At 42.0% G+C, this 19853-nt stretch overlaps 1 protein-coding gene and 1 pseudogene across 2 annotated transcripts in view; one reads left to right on the top strand and one right to left on the bottom strand.

Moving 5' to 3' along the window:
* The window catches only part of BAZ1A (bromodomain adjacent to zinc finger domain 1A), a 231106-nt gene that overhangs the window by 34319 nt on the left and 176934 nt on the right, over nt 1–19853 (top strand). The gene's annotated exons all lie outside the window — the stretch shown is intronic.
* On the bottom strand, nt 8649–11357 carry LOC103246250 (immunoglobulin-binding protein 1 pseudogene; annotated as a pseudogene).

Raw genomic sequence — 19853 nt, 5'->3', positions numbered from 1 at the left:
TGTGCCATTGCACTCCAGCCAGGGCGACAAGCAAGATTCTGTCTCAAAAACAAAAACAAAATAAAAGGGCAAAGCAACAGCGAAGAAAATAAGTCAGCCAGTGGAGTGGTCCAGGAAACCCAGTAGTAATGAACTAAGGCATCAGCAATGGGAATGGAGGGAGAAAGAAGGAATCATGAAGTATTTAGGAGGGCCCATTACTTTGCGGGGAGTAGATAAATCTGGAAGTGAATAGTTTTAATAATTACATTTACGAAGAGACTTGAGAAAATTAGGCATTACAGCAAATCCATTAAGTCAAAAGATAATAGCAAGAAATCTGCTGCATGGAATCTTATATTAACAACATAAAAAATAGTTAAATACTAAGTACATGGCCAAAAAAGAATGCCAGGAGGCCAACATTAAACCAATAGCTTGAACAGGAACCTGCCAAGGGTGAAACACACATATAAGATAGGCAAGGATAATTGCATTGAAGACAAGGATTAGGGTAGGGCATAAAATAAAGTTCTAAACATTGTAAATATGAATCTAGCTGGGGAGATGGGCGCCGTGGCTCACACCTGTAATACCAGCACTTTGGGAGGCCGAAGCGGGTGGATCACCTGAGGTTGGGAGTTCCAGACCAGCCTAACTGACTTGGAGAAACCCCATCTCTACAAAAATACAAAATTAGCCAGTCGTGCTGGCGCATGCCTGTAATCCCAGCTACTCAGGAAACTGAGACAGGAGAATCGCTTGAACCCGGTAGGCAAAGGTTGCGGTGAGCCGAGGTTGCACCATTGCACTCCAACCTGGGCAACAAGAGCGAAAGTCCATCTCAAAAAAAAAAAAGAATCTTGCTGCGGAAAGAAAACAAACATAAGGGTTTCACTGGGGACATGCTAGTATAGTAAAAGATATGTACTTTATTTTTAATTTTTTTGAGACAAGGTCTCGCTTTGTCTCCCACAGTGGAGTGCAGTGGTATGATCTCAACTCATTGCAGCCTCAGCCTCCCAGGCCCAAGTAGTCCTTCCACCTCAGTCTCCCGGGTACTTGGGACTACAGCTGTGCACCACCGTGCCTGGCTAATTTTTTCTAGAGACAGTGTTTCACCATGTTGCCCAGGCTGGTCTCAAACTTCTGAACTCCGGCGATCCACCTGTCTTGGTCTCCCAAAATGCTGAGATTACAAGCATGAGGCACCACTCCTGGCTTAATATTTTTTTCTTTTTTTTAAGACATGGTCTCACTCTGTCACCCAGGCTGGAGTACAGTGGCATGATCTCAGCTTACTGTGGCCTCAACCTTTCAGGCTCAGGTGACCTTCCCACCTCAGCCTCCTGAGTAGTTGGGACTATAGGCATCTACCACCATACCCAGCTAATTTTTGTATTTTTTGGTAGAGACAGGGTTTCACCATGTTTTCCAGGCTGGTTTCAAACTCCTGGGCTCAAATGATCCACCTGCCTCAGCCTCCCAAAGTGCTAGGATTACAGGCCTAAGCCACCATGCCTGCCCAGACACCTACTTTAAAAGTAACTGTTTCCATAGATACAGTATTGTTTAGGCAGGCCTTGGAACCCCGGGTATTGCTTATGCTTTAAGCATCTCAACCACTTTAGGCTACAGTTTTATCCACTTGTAAAATAAGTTAATTCATCTTTTCTGACCATGGATTTCACCAGAATATTATGTACATCGAGAATGATAAACACTCCTTCAGATACACATATGGAAACGCACATAAATAGAACACAAATTGGAATTGATCTGTTTATCAGAAGAAATGTCCCAACCACATTGATAGATACAGTAATCATATTTGTATCAAGGATCCTCATTTCCAAGAGCATTCAACTTCAAGTTGCTCTTTGCCAACAACAATGATCATCCAGTTGTTAAGTTCTCTAACACTAATTGGTATTCTCAAATTTCTACTTTCTTTGAGGGAGATGAGGAAAAAAGGCCCAATATAACCTTTTAGAAATAATTTAACTATGGATTATGGATTAATGAAAATGTAATTATGTAGACTGAGGAGAAAAGAAAGTGAGTGGCCAGGCGCGGTGGCTCACACATGTAATCCCAGCACTTTGGAAGACTAAAGCAGACAGATCACCTGAGGTCAGGAGTTCGAGACCAGCCTGGCCAACATGATAAAACTCGGTCTCTACTAAAAATATAAAAAATTAGCCAGGCATGGTGGCACATGCCTACAATCCCAGCTACTTGGGAGCCTGAGGCAGGAGAATCGCTTGAAACCAGGAGGTGGATGTTGCAGTGAGGCAAGATTGCACCATTGCACTCCAGCCTGGGCGACAAGAGTGAAACTCCATCTCAAAAAAAAAAAAAAAAAGTGTGTAAAATCCCAACTGTACCTAATGACGGAAAAAGGTCATAAGCTATGAAATCATCTCAAGCAGGCTCTGTTAAAATGCTTCCATACGGGCTGGGTGCAGTGGTTCACACCTGTAATCCCAGTACTTAGGGAGGCCAAGGCGGGCAGATCACCTGAGGTCAAGAGTTCAAGACTAACCTGGCCAACATGGCAAAACGCCATCTCTACTAAAAATACAAAAATTCGCTGGGTGTGGTGGTCAGCACCTGTAATTCTAGCTATTCGGTAGGCTGAAGCAGGAGAATCGTTTGAATCTGGGAGGTGGAGTTTGCAGTGAGCCCAGATGGTGCCACTGTATACTCTAGCCTGGGCGACAGAGCAAGACTCCATCTAAAAAATAATAATAATAATAAAAACCAGCTTCCATACTGACCTAAATCACAGACTCCTATACCAAGAGTCCTCAAGGAAGATTTTCAGAGAATACAAAAACACATAAAATTTGCTTACACATATTTTATGTGAGATGCATTAGCTGTTGACCCTAACAACCCAATGATGCAGGAGGTATTAACCCTATTTAACAGATGAGTAAACTGAGTGTTAGTGAAAGTAAGAAACTTTCCAAAAGTTATACAGTTAGTAAATGGCAGTCAGGATTCAACCCTATTCCTATCTGAACTCCAAAGACCATGCTATTTTGTTATGCTGCGTCTGTATTTTAAATTTCATAACCTACTATTAACCACAAAAATCAATAGATTCTAATAGAGAATGTGTTTTGCCTTATTTTGGTTTTGCATTCCCTCATAATGTGAGAGTTGCTTGAGTAATTGTCAAATGTATGAGATGATTTATAAATCTGCTGGGTGCTTAAGCCAAGAGGAAAAAATAAAGGTTCAAAATTTGTGGCTTTTGTGAATAAAAGTACAACATAGCTTTAATACTGTAATTGGTATCATCCAATACTATGAACCTAGTAACCTAAATGGGAATTATTGATGTAATTTTTTTTTACATTGAAAGTTACCTATATAGAAAGTGGGTTCATTTTCTTCTCTTTTTTTTTTTTATTTACTGAATTGTTCATACATTAATAAAGTAATACTTGAACTTTTCAAAAGCAGCTGAAGAAATACAAAATATGACAAGTTTTTGACTTGAAAACAGGCAGGAAGGGACAACTCATAGAGACTATACATGATTTGCTTATAATGACTCAATTTTTGGACTCAATCTTTTGTTTAATTTCCTTGCCAAACAAACATTACTTTCCTTGTCAAACAGGCATTAATATTTAAGCCAAACTGCAAGGTACAAAAATAAGAGACATTCTTTCTGTTTGAATTCAGAAAAGCACAGACTTTTTAAGTTTGAAAATGTCTCAGAATAAACTAGTCCAACTCCGTTTTCTTACAGGAAAAAAAAAAAAAAAAAGATTGTATCTGGAGCTTCTTTGCAAAGAAATGAGTGAAAGCAACTTCCTTAAAACCTATCTGCATTCTGACAACATGGGACTCACAATTTATGGGATAAAATGAAGCTTGAAAATTACTTTATGTTGATGTTGAGAAATTAGAACCCTCCTACATTGCTGGTAGGAATTTAAAATGGTGCAAATGCTTTGGAAAACAGTTTGATAGTTCCTCAAAATGCTAAAGATGGAGTTACTATATGACCTAGCAATCTCACTCCTAGATACATAGTCAAGAGAAAGGAAAACATGTCCAACACAAAAACTTGTACATAAACATTGACAGCACATTATGTATAAAAGCCAGAAAGTAAGGAGAGGTGGGGACGAATGTCTCTCAGCTGATGAATGGATAAATAAAATGTGTTATATCCATATGATGAAATTTTACGTAGGTTAAAAGGTAGTAGTAATACATGCTACAACCCAATGATCTTGAAAACATTGTGTAAAGAAGCCAGTCACAAAAGATCATATGATTCAATGTATATGAAATGTTTAGAATACACAAACCTACAGAGATAGTACATTGCTTAGAGCTGGGATGGGAGTAAGAGAAAATGGGAAGTGATTACTAATAGGTACAGGGTTTCTTTATGAGGTGATAAAAATAATTTAAAAATAGATTTTGGTGATACTTGCACAACTGATGATACTAAAAACCACTGAATTTACACTTTATTTTGATACAGAGTCTCTCTCTGTCACCCATGCTGGAGTACGGTGGTGTGATCATGGCTCATTGCAACCTTTACCTTACAGGCTTGGGTGATCCTCCCACCTCAGCCTCCTGAGTCCCTGGGACATAGATATGCATCCCCACACCCAGCTAATTAATTGTACCTTTTGTAGAGATGTGGTTTCACCATGTTGCCTAGGCCGCTTGAACTCCTGGGCTCAAGCAATCCACCTGCCTCAGCCTCCCAGAGTGCTGGGATTACAGGTGTGAGCCACACTGTTCTGTCATTTTTGCCTTTCTTCCTCAGCACTTGTAGCTTGTTTCTCTGGCTATTTTGTTGTTTTGTTTTGTTGTTTTGTTTTTCTGAGACAGGGTCTCACCCTGTCACCCAGGCTGGAGTATGATCATGTGATCATGGCTCACTGCAGCCTTGACGTTCTAGGGGTAGGTTGTCCTCCCACCTCAGCCTCCCCAGTAGCTGGGATTGCAGACATGCAGCAACGCACTTGGCTAATTTTTATTTTTTATTTATTTATTTTTCTTAGAGATAGGTTTTTGCCACATTGCCCAGGCTGGTCTTGAATTCCTGGGCTCAAGCAATCCTACTGCCTGTGTCTCACAAAATGCTGGGATTGTATACATGAGCCACCATACCTGGCCCTGTTTTTAATATATTCTTTTTGTGACTTTTATTTGTGTACTGGTGTGTTTTATTTTGTGTTTCTTTTGTTTGGAGTTTGTTGCACTTCTTGGATCTGTGGGTTTATAGTTTGATCACATTTGGAAAATGTTTTTGGCTATTCTTCAAATATTAATTCTATCCCTCCATTTTTTCTCCCTCTTTTGAGACTCCAACTACACATGTATTAGGCTGCTTAATGTTTTCGCACAGTGCGATGAGATCTGATTATCGAGATCTGAGATCTGATCATTGAGATCTGATTTTTTTCAACCCAATCTTTTATATTTCTGTGGTTCATTTTTGATGATTTCTATTGCTATGCCTTCAAGTTTATTAATCCTTTCTTTTTCTTTTTCTTTTTTTCTTTTTTTTTTTTTTTTTTGAGACAGAGTCTCACACTGTCACCCAGGCAGGAGTGCAGTGGTCGAATCTTGGCTCACTGCAGCCTCTGCCTTGAGAGTTCAAGCAATTCTGCTGCCTCAGCCTCCTGAGTAGCTGGGATTATAGGTGCAGGCCACCACACCTGGCTAATTTTTGTATTTTTAGTAGAGACAGAGTTTTGCCATGTTGACCAGGCTGGTCTCTAACTCCTGATCTCAGGTGATCCACCCACCTCAGCCTCCCAAAGTGCTGGGATTACAGGTGTGAGCCATTGTGCCCGGCCTTAATCCTTTCTTTAGCAGTATTTAATCTGCTGTTAATCCCCTCTAGTATATTGTCCATCTTAGACATTGTTTCTTTTTTCTTCTCTAGCTGTTTTATTTGAGTCTTAAAAATATCTTACATTCCTCTTCTTATCATACTCAAACTTTCCATTACCTTTTTGAAGATATGGAGTATAGTTAGAATAGCTGTTTTAATGTTCTTAACTAACAAATCCTATTGTCCTTGTCACTTCTGGGTCTGTTTCTTTTGATTGTTTTTTCTCCTTGTTATAGGTTGTATTTTCTTGTTCAAAAGCCTTCTAATTTTTGGATTCCATGGTTCTGGAGTTTTCTGTATTTAAATGTTTTGGGTTTTGTTCTGGGATGCAGTTGTATTACTTGGAAACAGTTTGATTGGTTGTTTCAAGGCTTACTTTGAATCTTTTTTTTTTTCCTCCACTGAGATGGAGTCTCACTCTGTCACCCAGGCTGGAGTGCAGTGGCGTGATCTCTGCTCACTGCAACCTCTGCCTCCCGGGCTCGAACAATTCTCCTGCCTCAGCCTCCCAAGTAGCTGGGATTACAGGTGCCCACCACCACACTTGGCTAATTTTTGTATTTTTAGTAGAGATGAGGTTTCACCATGTTGGCCAGGCTGGTCTTGAACTCCTGACCTCAGGTAATCCACCTGCCTCGGCCTCCCAAAGTGCTGGGATTACATGTGTAAACCACTGCACCCGGCCTTTTTTCTTTTTCTTTTTTTTTTTTTTTTTTTTTTTTTTTGGAGATGGAGTCTTACTCTGTCGCCCATGCTGGAGCGCAGTGGCGCAATCTTGGTTCACTGCAACCTCTGCCTGCCCCAGGTTCAAGCAATTCTCCTGCTTCAGCCTCTTCAGTATCTGGGATTACAGGTGCCTGCCACCATGCCAGCTAATTTTTGTATTTTTAGTAGAGGCAGGGTTTCACCATCTTGACCAGGCTGGTCTTGAACTCCTGACCTCATGAGCCACCTTGCTTAGCCTCCCAAAGTGCTGGGATTACAGGCATGAGTCTCCGCTTCCAGCCGCCTTTTTTTTTTTTTTTCTTTGAGATGGAGTGTCTGTCACCCAGGCTGGAGTGCAGTGGCACTATCTAGGCTTACTGCAACTTCTGCCTCCCAGGTTCAAGCAATTCTCCTGCCTCAGCCTCCCGAGTAGCTGGGATTACAGGCATGTGCCACCATGCCCAGCTAATTTTTGTATTTTTAGTAGAGACGAAGTTTTGCCATGTTGGCCAGGCTGGTCTCGACCTCCTGACCTCAGATGATCTGCCCACCTTGGCCTCCCAAAGTTCCAGAATTACAGGTGTGAGCCACCATGCCCAGCCTTGAATCTTTGTAGGAAGGTCCATTACAGCCTTTAATATGGGGTTTATTTGGCTCAGCTACTGAAGCAATACCTTCTCAAGACTCTACTCAATGCCTTGCATCTTAGGAGGTTTTTCCACTCTATGTGGTTGGACCACAGTTTCTGGTCCTGTTTAAATCCAAGTTTTGTTCTACTTGTTCTTCTCCAGTGCTTCTTTCTCAAATCTTGGTCGTTTTCTTCACATACATGTTCTGATGATCAGAACTCAGCTGAAGACTCAAGGAGAACCCTTCTGAGCTCTTCTTTTATGTAGTTCTCTCCTCTTATTTTTACCATGTAAATTCTGATGCCTTCACCTCCCCGATCTTCAAACTATTTGCTCAACTCAAAGAGGTGGCCAACATCTGTTTGGGGTGCTCCTCTCTGTGCTGCAGCCTGGAAATTCTCCTACAGCAATCATAGGACTCAACGTTTTTGTTTCCTTCTCTGAGAAATCACTGTCCTGCACTGCCTCCTGTCTGATATCTGAAAACAATTAACTAGCATATTTTTGTTCAGTTTTTTAAGTATTTTAGGTGGGAGGTTAATTCTGGTCCCTGTTACACCATCCTGGATGGTAGCAGAAGTCACAGCATAAAGTTTTTATTTCCTAATGTTTTCTTAGTTATATGGATAATTCAAATGTTTAATAAGAACATATTTTGCATTTTAATTTTTTCAATCATTTTATAAGTTGGAGGAATCTTTAAAAGTAGAAAAGCAAAAAAAGGTGTAAAATGAACAATTGACAAATAGGAAAAGCATGATACTTTACCAAGATATTGTACTAGCTAATTATTAAGCAACTTAGGTAATACCTCAAAGGCTTTTAGAAAACGTGTGTAAAAAATTATTTTAATTCCTTATTATGTTTCTTTTTTCTTTCTTTCTTTCTTTTTTTTTTTTTTAGACAGAATCTCGCTCTGTCACCCAGGCTAAAGTGCAGTGGCGCAATCTCTGCTCACTGCAACCTCCGCCTCCCGGGTTCAAGTGATCCTTGTGCCTCAGCCTCCTGAGTAGCAGGGATTATAGGTGCCTACCACCACATCCAGCTAATTTTTGTATTTTTAGTAGAGACAGGGTTTCACCATGTTGGCCGGGCTGATCTTCAACTCCTAACAGGTGATCCGCCCGCCTCGGCTCCCAAAGAGCTGGGATTACAGGCATGAGCCACCGCACCTGGCCTAAATGCTTATTATTTATTTATTTTTTATTTATATTTTCTTGAGATAGAGGCTCACTCTGTTGCACAGGCTGGAGTACAGTGGTGCAGTCTCGGCTCACTGCAACCTTTACCTCCTGAGTTCAAGTGATTCTCCTGCCTCAGCCTCCCAAGTAGCTGGGATTACAGGCACTCACCACCATGCCCAGCTCTTTTTTTTTTTTTTCCAGTAGAGATGGGGTTTTACCATTTGACCAGGCTGGTCTGGAACTCCTGACCTCAAGTGATCCACCTGCCTCAGCCTTCCAAAGTGGTGGGATTACAGGTGGCAGACACCACACCCACAAACACTTACTATATTTCTACTTTACGGCTTCAAGTCTTAAACAGATTCCAGGACTAGAAACATTTTGAAAACTCACTGTTCCACTGCAATTTTGCTCTTAAGTAAAATTTGAAAATTTTGCTTTTAAATATGGGAGATATTGAGCATAATATTTAATTTTTTTTTTTTTTTCTGAGACAGAGTCTCACTCTGTCACCCAGGCTGGAGTGCAGTGGTACGATCCCAGCTCACTGCAGCCTCTGCCTCCCAGGTCCAAGTGATTCTCCTGCCTTGGCCTCCCAAGTAGTTCGGATTACAGGCATGCACCACCATGCCCAGGTAATTTTGTATTTTTAGTAGAGATGGGGTTTCAGCATGTTAGCCAGGCTGGTCTCGAACTCCCAACCTCAGGTTATCTGCCCGCCTCAGCCTCCCAAAGTGCTGGAATTACAGGTTTGAGCCACTGCGCCCAGCCAAAATTTAATTTTCAAGTGGCCAGTAGTTACTCCAGTGAAGCCAAAAATAATTAGTATCATTTTCCAGCCCAAGTTGCAGAATGACAGAACAGAGAAGGCATCTCAGAAGAATTTTTTTTCTTAATCGGTGGACACTTTATTGAATGCAAAGCAAGATTTAGCATCTTTGCCTTCGTTGTACACAGCTGAAGCAGAAACCCAGGGAGGTGAGGACTGCATGGTTTTCCTTGGCATGGGAAGTATGCACCCTGCAGTCCTCTTGTGTTGTGGGAAGATCAGCCCATGTTCTGTCGGCTGCCATAGCCCCTAGGATGGGTGCCCTTCCAGTCATCCCACTCCTGAGCTCTGTAGAGTGTTGGTTCATCATCCTCTTCCTCCTTTTCTTCTTGATCTTCCTGTTGCTGAGCTACTTTTCTGAATTCCTCTGGTGTTGCCTTGGCTATTCCCTGATCTGGTAATGCTCCATATTTCCGATGTTGCTCATACCAGTCACTCACTGTCATAGTTGCCAGACTTGGATAACCAATTCCAAATACTTTCGCTTGGGCCATGTTCTGAGTGAGAATGAAGGGTTTCACTGGAGGTCTCTCCTGGCGAGATGAGTTAGAAGTTGATGCCTCTCTTGAAGAGTCTCTTTGTCTCAGGATCTTTATTTCCTGGTCAATGCTCTCCATCTCTTCTAAGCTGATATCAATCCACCTCTGAAGGTGAAGAAGATAATATTCACGAACACGCTCATCATCTGCTTGACCACTTTCCACAGCAGATTTCATTACAGACAACCTATGCTCCAACTCCTTCTTCTGCTTGTGTCTCTCTCTTAGCCTGTCTTTGAGACGCCATAGCAATGAGGCTAGGATAAGCCATGGAGGAATTAGCAGTGTGATTTTCAGCTGAGTTCTTGGCTTTGGGCAGCTCAAACTCTGCCACATGACATCAATGGCACAATTAAGTAGTTTATAGTGTTCTCGAGCCCACTGCAAATGATCTAGACGCTTGCTGGGCTTGACCTGTTTCATGGTGAGGGCTCCTTGAAACACTGGCACCAACAGATTCTTCAGGTCGGTGGAAGCAATTGCTTCCAAATCTTCATTTTAGCTGAACAAGTCGAGCTGCAGTAATATTTCGGCAGCCTTCTCAAGGAGGTCCAGGCCCTTGAACACCTTTTCCTGGACCATCCGGGAACCGGCAGGTTCAGTCGCTACTTCTGCATCATCCAGAAGCTCTTTGCTGGTTTCGAACAGCTCGGGGAGCTGTGGCAGCAGTAACTCATCTTCAGCAGCCATCTTGGAGAGGGATGAACAAGAAATTATTTTTAAAGGAAAACTTTCAAAGTGAAAAGAGAAATATATCTTCTCCTGGGAGTACTAAAAGAAAACCTCAACTTAAATGAGTTATCTCATATTTTCCAAACAAAAATAATCACCTTTGGGCCAAGAAGAGGTGTGGAAAGTTTCAAACACAGTTTTTATAAAGAAGGTACAACTGAGGCCGGGCGTGGTGGCTCAAGCCTGTAATCCCAGCACTTTGGGAGGCCGAGACGGGCGGATCACGAGGTCAAGAGATCGAGACCATCCTGGCTAACACGGTGAAACCCCGTCTCTACTAAAAAGTACAAAAAAAACTAGCCGGGCGAGGTGGTGGGAGCCTGTAGTCCCAGCTACTCAGGAGGCTGAGGCAGGAGAATGGCGTGAAACCGGGAGGTGGAGCTTGCAGTGAGCTGAGATCCAGCCACTGCACTCCAGCCTGGGCGACAGAGCGAGACTCTGTCTCAAAAAAAAAAAAGGAAGGTACAACTGAAAAAGGGTTTTAAACACAAGCACCTCTCTCACAGGCTTATTAGATCCTGATCACCTAAGAGTTTCTTGTCAGCACTCCTGTCAAATGGATGAAATGAGCCCAGAAGGCTACCTCTGACAAAAAGGAAGGCATAGCAGAAATGTCACTGTGTAAGGGTGCCAATGGGCACAGATGTGGTTATCATCTTCCACTAATCATCTAAGAACAAAGCATCTTTTGGTCCTTTTGGAGGCTAAATGGGATGGTTACTAAGTGGGAAGGATGTGCTTTCCTAATACAGCAGCATAATAATTGTTCTAAAATATTTTAACCCTGGCTGGGCGCAGTGGCTCACACCTGTAATCCCAGCACTTTGGGAGGCCAAGGCGGGCAGATCACAAGGTCAAGAGATCGAGACCATCCTGGTCAACACGGTGAAACCCCATCTCTACTAAAAATACAAAAAATTAGCCGGGTGTGGTGGCAGGCGCCTGTAGTCCCAGCTACTCAGGAGGCTGAGGCAGGAGAATTGCTTGAACCCAGGAGGCAGAGGTTGCAGTGAGCTGAGATCGTGCCACTGCACACCAGCCTGGGCAACACAGTGAGACTCTGTCTCAGAGAAAAAGAAGGGCAGGGGGTGCCAGACATGGCAGCTCACGTCTGTAATCCCAGCACTTTGGGAGGCCACGGCGGGCGAATCAAGAGATCAAGACCATCCTGGCCAACATGGTGAAACCTCATCTCTACTAAAAATACAAAAATTAGCTGGGTGTGGTGGCACGCACCTGTAATCCCAGCTACTAGGGTAGCTGAGGCAGGAGAATCACTTGAACCTGGGAGGTGGAGGTTGCAGTGAGCTGAGATTGCACCACTGTACTCCAGCCTGGCGACAGAGCAAGACTTCATCTCAAAAAAAAAAAAAAAAAAGTATAAAAACCTCAACAATTGTAATTTATCTGATCTTATTATGTAAAGGGGCTCTTGAGAACAGCTGGTTTATCTCAATATGGTATATTCAGAATAGTCAAAGTTTTTTGTTTGTTTTTGAGACACGGTCTCACTGTTGCCCAGGCTGTAGTGCGGTGGTGCATTCCTCAGCCTCCTGAGTAGCAGGGCTACAGACACGTGCCCCCATGCCCAGCTGATTTTTTAATTTTATGTAGAGATGGGGTCTCCCTGTGTTGCCAAGGCTGGTCTCAAATTTCTGGGCTCAAGGGATCCTCCTGCCTCAGCCTCCCAAAGTGCTGGGATTGCAGGTGTGAGCCACCACACCCAGCCACTGCCCTGGTCTTTCAAAGCACTGGGATTACAGGTGAGCCTTAATTTAGAGATAGTATTTCCCTTCAGAGCAGAGATCAGGCTTGTTTACTTTCCTGTATAATAAAGTTAATGTCTCCCTCCAGAGCAAAGACTTTGCAGGTTTAAAAGTTGTCATTCAAAACTAATGGGAGTTCTGTGGCGCCTCTGGCCTGGCCTTCCCTTTCTTGTCTGACTCGAGAAACCAGCTGAGTTCCTGTTTCTAGTAGCTTAGCTCCCACTGCCCGGGAGGAATCAGGGACTCTGCAGCCCCTGCCAGCTGTCCTTGAATCCCATCCAGGTCAGTTCTAGATTCTAAACTGAATTTTTTTCATGATAATTGTCAAAACAGTGAGGAAAGCCCTAAAAAAAAAAAGTCATTGACCCTTCCTAAACAATTCTCTTAATATATATATTCTAAGACTTTTTAATGTACATACTATATTAGAAATCCAGTTCTCTTGTAGATTTCTCATTGAGGGCACAAACATTTATTTCCATCTCCTGTGTAACTATTCATAAACTTAAAGATGATTACTGGAGCAACTTTCACCTTTCTCAGGTTAAATAAGCACTGTGCCTTTAACCTTTCCACATAAATTCTGTTTTCTAATTTTTTGGAGTTTTTTTGTTTGTTTGTTTGTTTTTTGGTTTTTTTTTTTTTTTTGGTTTTTTTTTTTTTTTGGTTTTTTTTTTTTTTTTGCTATTTTGTGTTTTCTAATTTTTAATCCTTTGGTTAATCCTGCCTCTGGATTTTTTCCCATTTTCTTCATCTCTTTATTTTAGAGCCCAGGATCGGATACAATACCCTAGTAAGGGGTTAATTCCTATTGCATAGATTTTTGAGACCTGCCACAGACTAGTTGAGGACAGATACTGTTTTATATTTTTCTAGTATCAGTAACTTTCTAGCACATGTAGGTGCTCAGTAAGTTCTTACTGATTGATTGGTGTATCCCAGAATTGTTTTTGAGTTGTAAATCACAGTACCGCTTTGCTGATTCATGTTTAATGTTTGCTTCACTATAAAAATTGTAAAGTAAAAAACAGCAAGAAACTCTACAAATGGTGAACAATGGCTATAAATCATAGAACCATCTTTGTTTTTGTAAGAAGTATTCTTTTTTTTTTTTTTTTTTTTGAGAGGGAGTCTCATTCTGTCGCCCATGCTGGAGTGCAGTGGCGTGATCTCGGCTCGCTGCAAGCTCCGCCTCCCGGGTTCCCGCCATTCTCTTGTCTCAGCCTCCCGAGTAGCTGGGACTACAGGCGCCTGCAACCACGCCCCGCTAATTTTTTGTATTTTTAGTAGAGACGGGGTTTCACCGTGTTAGCCAGGATGGTCTCGATCTCCTGACCTCATGATCCGCCCGCCTCGGCCTTCCAAAGTGCTGGGATTACACGCGTGAGCCACCGCGCCCGGCCTGAGAAGTATTCTTACTTCAATTAGCAGTCTTTCTATTCCCGACCACCTATCCCAAAGGAATCATCATCAATAATGCCATCTCTGCATACAAAAGATATTCTTTAATGATGACTCTTGGCTGAGTTAGCATTTTCACTTTCTTTTCCTTTTTCTTTTTTTTTTTTTGAGACAGAGTCTCGCTTTGTCACGCAGACTGGAGTGCAGTGGCGCGATCTCGGCTGGCTGCAAACTCCGCCTCCCGGGTTCCCGCCATTCTCTTGTCTCAGCCTCCCGAGTAGCTGGGACTACAGGCGCCTGCAACCACGCCCCACTAATTTTTTGTATTTTTAGTAGAGACGGGGTTTCACCGTGTTAGCCAGGATGGTCTCGATCTCCTGACCTCATGATCCGCCCGCCTCGGCCTCCCAAAGTGCTGGGATTACAGGCGTGAGCCACCGCACCCGGCCTGAGAAGTATTCTTACTTCAATTAGCAGTCTTTCTATTCCCGACCACCTATCCCAAAGGAATCATCATCAATAATGCCATCTCTGCATACAAAAGATATTCTTTAATGATGACTCTTAGCTGAGTTAGCATTTTCACTTTGTTTTCCTTTTTCTATTTTTTTTTTTTTTTTTTTTTTTTTTGAGACAGAGTCTCGCTTTGTCACGCAGGCTGGAGTGCAGTGGCGTGATCTCGGCTCGCTGCAAGCTCCGCCTCCCGGGTTCCCGCCATTCTCTTGTCTCAGCCTCCCGAGTAGCTGGGACTACAGGCGCCTGCAACCACGCCCGGCTAATTTTTTGTATTTTTAGTAGAGACGGGGTTTCACCGTATCAGCCAGGATGGTCTCGATCTCCTGACCTCATGATCTGCCCGCCTCGGCCTCCCAAAGTGTTGGGATTACAGGCGTGAGCCTCCGCACCCGGCCTGAGAAGTATTCTTACTTCAATTAGCAGTCTTTCTATTCCCGACCACCTATCCCAAAGGAATCATCATCAATAATGCCATCTCTGCATACAAAAGATATTCTTTAATGATGACTCTTGGCTGAGTTAGCATTTTCACTTTCTTTTCCTTTTTCTTTTTTCTTTTTCTTTTTTTTTTTTTTTTTTTTGAGACAGAGTCTCGCTTTGTCACGCAGACTGGAGTGCAGTGGCGCGATCTCGGCTCACTGCAAACTCCGCCTCCCTGGTTCACGCCATTCTCCTGCTTCACGACAGCCTCCTGAGTAGCTGGGTAGCTGGGACTAACCGCGCCCACCACCACGCCCGGCAAATTTTTTTTTTTTTTTTTAGTAGAGACAGTGTTTGTCCATGTTAGCCAGGATGGTCTCTATTTCCTGACCTAGTGATCCGCCCGCCTCAGCCTCCCAAAGTGCTGGGATTACAGGCATGAGCCACCGTGCCCAGCCTATTCTTACTTTTTTTTTTTTTAGCACCACTTGCTTTTGAAGCATTTTTACTTTTTGTATTTCCTTCTTTCTAGAGTTACTATGGTAGGCTGCATCTAAAATGGCTCCTAAGTACCGTACCTTCTGGTTTTCACATCCTTGTGTAATTTCCTCCTCTTGTGCATGGGCTGGACCTAATGACCTGTTTCAAAAGAATAGAATATGGCAAAGTGACAGAATGTCACTTCTGAGATTAGGTTACAAAAGCCTGACTTTCATCTTCCTCTCACTCTCTCTTGCGCTCTCACTTGCTCATTCCAACAAAGGAAATTGCCATGTTGCGAACTGCCCAAAGGATAGGTCCATGTGGCAGAAAAAAGGAGGGTAGCCTCTAGTCCACAGCCAGTGAGGAATGGAGGCCCTGAGTCCAACACCCTGATAGGGACTAAGTCCTACCAACATCAACATCTAGTCAAGCCTTAAGATGACTGCAGCACCCGCTCAACACCTTTTATATAGCCTTATGAGAAACCCAGAGCCAAGAGACCCAAGTAACCTTTGCCTAGCTTCCTTACTCATAGACTCTGTAAGAAAATAATTGTTTATTCCTTTAAGGCACCAAGTTTGGGGGTAATTTTTCATACAGCAAGAGATAACTAATACAGATTCTGTTTGATAAATATTAACTTATACCTAACTCAGATTTCACTCAAAGAAATTAATATGCATGTGAGAAGATACATTCTTTACCCAGCCAAGGAAGGTATTGCCTAGGAAAAACTTAGATAGTTGCCAACTGATTGTATCATAATCTCACTTCTGAGTTTAGAAATTAATATTAAAGGACTGTAGTTTCCAGTCAGACTTTTCCATTTAAAAACCATGAGGTTCTGTTTTTACAAGTCATAGGAACTTAATTAGTTCTCTACTATTCTGTAAAATAATACACTCCTAGTTCTGTGATAACTCTGGTCAATTCTAGAAATAAGTATTCTTTAGTACAAATTACCAGAGCCTGTGGATTTGAATGTATCGATCTGTTTTATTAAGCAGGCTCCATTTTGTGAAACTCAGCTGGAAAACAGACAGTCAACCTGACAATTCTCATGAATAGTTAATTTAAGAAATTTCATTTGTTTTTTTGTATAGGGTCTTACTCTGTTGCCCAGGCTGGAGTGCAGTGGCACAATCATGTGTCACTGCAGCCTCAGCCTCCCGAGTAGCTGGGACTGCAGATGCACACAACCATGCCCAGCTAATTTTTAAAATTTTTTTGTAGAGACAGAGTTTCACGAAGTTGCCCAGACTGGTCTCAAACTCCTGGGCTCAAGCAGTTCGCCCACCCCAGCCTCCCAAAGTGCTAGGATTACAGGTGTGAGCCACTACACCTGGCTAATTTTTTTTGTTTGTTTGTTTTTGTTTTAGACAGAGTTTCCCTCTGTCACCAGGCTGGAGTTTAGTGGCACGATCTTGGCTCCCTGCAACCTCTGCCTCCCGAGTTCAAGTGATTCTCCTACCTCAGCCTCCTGAATAGCTGGAATTACAGGCACGCACCACCACACCCAGCTAATTTTTGTATTTTTAGTAGAGACAGGGTTTCGCCATGTTGGCCAGGGTGGTCTCGATCTCTTGACCTTGTGATTCACCCACCACCTCCTCCCAAAGTGCTGGGATTACAGGCGTGAGCCACCACGCCCGGCTTAATTTTCTATTTTTTGTAAAGATGGGGTCTCTGTTGCCCGGGCTGGTCTCAAACTCCAGGGCTCAAGTCTTGGCCTCCCAAAGTGCTGAGATTACAGGCATGAGCCTCTGTGCGTAACCAAAAAATTATTCTTAAGCTGGTGAGTACATAAATGTTTCTTTATTATTTTTTAAATCTATATATATGTTTTATGCAGTCTTTGTTGTGTGTAATACATTTCATAATAAAAAAAGGTTTAAAAAAAACAAGCTTTCTGACTTGTTCTGATATTTAAGATTTTGGCAAAAAGTTTTAAGTTTTAAAGAGTGCATATGTGCTGGTCTGAGGGCAGTGGTGTTTATGACTAATTGATCACAACCGGTTACAGATTTCTTTGTTCTTTCTCTACTCGCACTGCTTCACTTGACTACCTTTAGTAAATAAATAAATAAATAGAGTGCGTATGGTAGTTAACCAAAAAAAGAGTGTTTTCTAAGCTTCCATTAAGTCTATCATACACTATCATTAATTCCCCTAAGACTGTGTCAAGTTACCTATTTACTGAAGATCGGTTGCTCAGATACTCCAAAGTTCATTAATCCTTTAGTGTTGGATGATAAAGAGTGAAAAAACAAATGTTAAAGAGAAGCCCACAGAACCAGAGAAAAAAAGAAGTTGCCTCCTTTCTCATCCTTCATAGACACCTGCCCACCCAGGCTGATGTCCTTTTTCAAATGTTTAGTCAGACCCCAAGCGCTACCTTTGACCCTGGTATTAAAAGTCCCACTCTGCCTTTACTATTCATCTCTGAACTTTTAATATCTCATTACAATATTCAATGAACTGATATTACATGCCATCATTTTTAAGTTTGGAATTAGATTAAACTTGGAACTATATTGACAAATCTGGTTTGTTCTAGAACTTAATACCACTTAGAACTTTTGTTTATTATGTTTTGTAAATTAAATGCCATTTTTTACCTTTTTAAAAATTATCGCCGGGCGCGGTGGCTCACGCCTGTAATCCCAGCACTTTGGGAGGCCGAGGCGGGCGGATCACAAGGTCAGGAGATCGAGACCATGGTGAAACACCGTCTCTACTAAAAAATAGAAAAAAATTAACCGGGCGCAGTGGCGGGCGCCTGTAGTCCCAGCTACTCGGGAGGCTGAGGCAGGAGAATGGCGTGAACCCGGGAGGCGGAGCTTGCAGTGAGCCGAGATTGCGCCACTGCACTCCAGCCTGGGCGACAGAGCGAGACTCCGTCTCAAAAAAAAAAAAAAAAAAAAAAAATTATCTTCCTATTTTTTATTCATTCAGCAAATATTTACATACCTATAGTAAAAGTACATAAACCTGATATATAGTAATATATCCACAAATGTCCAGGATAGAAATGCAGCAGTGAACAGGCAAGCTTGTAGTCTTTAAATAAATTACCAACTGTAATGTTGTTTGACATTATGTTTTTAAATAACACATAACCTATTGTTACAGGGAGTTATATGTACCTATATATTACTATATATCTTCCAATATAGGCTTGTAATAAAGTCAGTATACTCACGCTCTCTTTTCTAAGCATGTCTTAACAGGTTAAACCACACAACTGTGATATTTGTATATTATATAATTAACATCTTAAATAACAGCTTTGAAATTTCTTAGTGATAGATTGCACTGCACTAAAATTTGAGATAGGGCCGGGCATGGTAGCTCACCCCTATAATCCCAGCACTTTGGGAGGCCGAGGTTGGTGGATCACCTGAGGTCAGGAGTCTGAGACAAGCCTGGCCAACATGACAAAACCCCATCTCTACTAAAAATATAAAAATTAGCCTGGCATGGTGGCACACACCTGTAATCCCAGCTACTGAGGAGGCTGAGGCAGGAGAATCCCTTGAACCAGGGGTGGAGGTTGCAGTGAGCCGAGATTGCACCACTGCACTCCAGCCCGGATGACAGAGCGAGACTCTGTCTCAAAAAATAAATAAATAAAAATTGGGCAGATACACTTAGTATCATACACATTAAAACAGGAAAAGATTAACCCTCATCACACATGTACTCAAATCAAAGTTAATGACATCTGGTTTTCTTTTTCTTTGTTTTAGTAAAAATTACAATTAAAGAAACTATCTTTGAGAACCTGAACTTTCAGTCTATGGATATTTAATGAAAATAATAATATTAGTTATCACCTTTGAAGAGGGGAGGATTCAGGGAAGAAAGACCAGTACCATCCATCTGTATTAGATTGCTTAATTGAAGATATTTAGCAAAAGCACACTGGAGACTAATAGAACTGCCCAAAGGTTTTTCTCCTCTTTGATCTACGTATTGTGTCTCACATGACACAAGTGTGACACATCACCTCAAACACAAACTTGCCCTTTCCATTCAAATCCCAAACTGGCCAAGTAGGGTGGATAGAGTGCTGTGTCTCCTTCCTGGTACAGTGTGCCAGCAAGGAAAGTCTCTGTTAGATCACTTCCTGCATCTTCAAAACAAAACAAGTCTTCACGTAAGAGATATTACCACCCCTAGAAAAGTTCCACCCATCAAAATAGGAAATGCTCATCTGTTGCTTACAGCAGTGTCACAAAGCACTGTGTCACAAAGTGTCACAAATCGTTTTTAATCATTAAAAATGATTAAATACCTTGACTAAAGAGTTCAGTTTCTAAAAACTTAAGAAAATAATCAGGTATTTGCAGAATGATTTATGTATGATGATTTGCTACAGTGTTGTTTTATAATGGTAGTAAATTAGAAACCACCTAAACGTCCAGTAGCTGGAAATTGATTAGGTATAGGACATCCATATCCACACCAGCCTGGGTGACAGAGTGAAACCTTGTCTTAACAAAAAATAAACAAAAAGTAGACAGCTGCAACTTTGGATGGCCAAAGGGCTGGCAGTGATAGGAACAGCTACTTCAATAAAGAGAACAGAAAACTGAAAGCTGTTAATTACACATTTTCTATTCTGTGCTTTGCTTTCCAGGAAGTCACATGTTCATTAGACTCCTTTTTATTTAAAAACTGGATAATACTTCTTTCCCACCTTATAGTTACCTCCCAAAATACAGTCAACACAATGCTGTGCTTTGGCTACTTTGGCTAAGAATAATCCCAAATCAGCATTTTG

Source organism: Chlorocebus sabaeus, chromosome 24, assembly GCF_047675955.1.
Source record: "Chlorocebus sabaeus isolate Y175 chromosome 24, mChlSab1.0.hap1, whole genome shotgun sequence".
Classification (NCBI taxonomy): Eukaryota; Metazoa; Chordata; class Mammalia; order Primates; family Cercopithecidae; genus Chlorocebus; species Chlorocebus sabaeus.
This window is presented reverse-complemented; position numbering and strand designations above follow the sequence as displayed.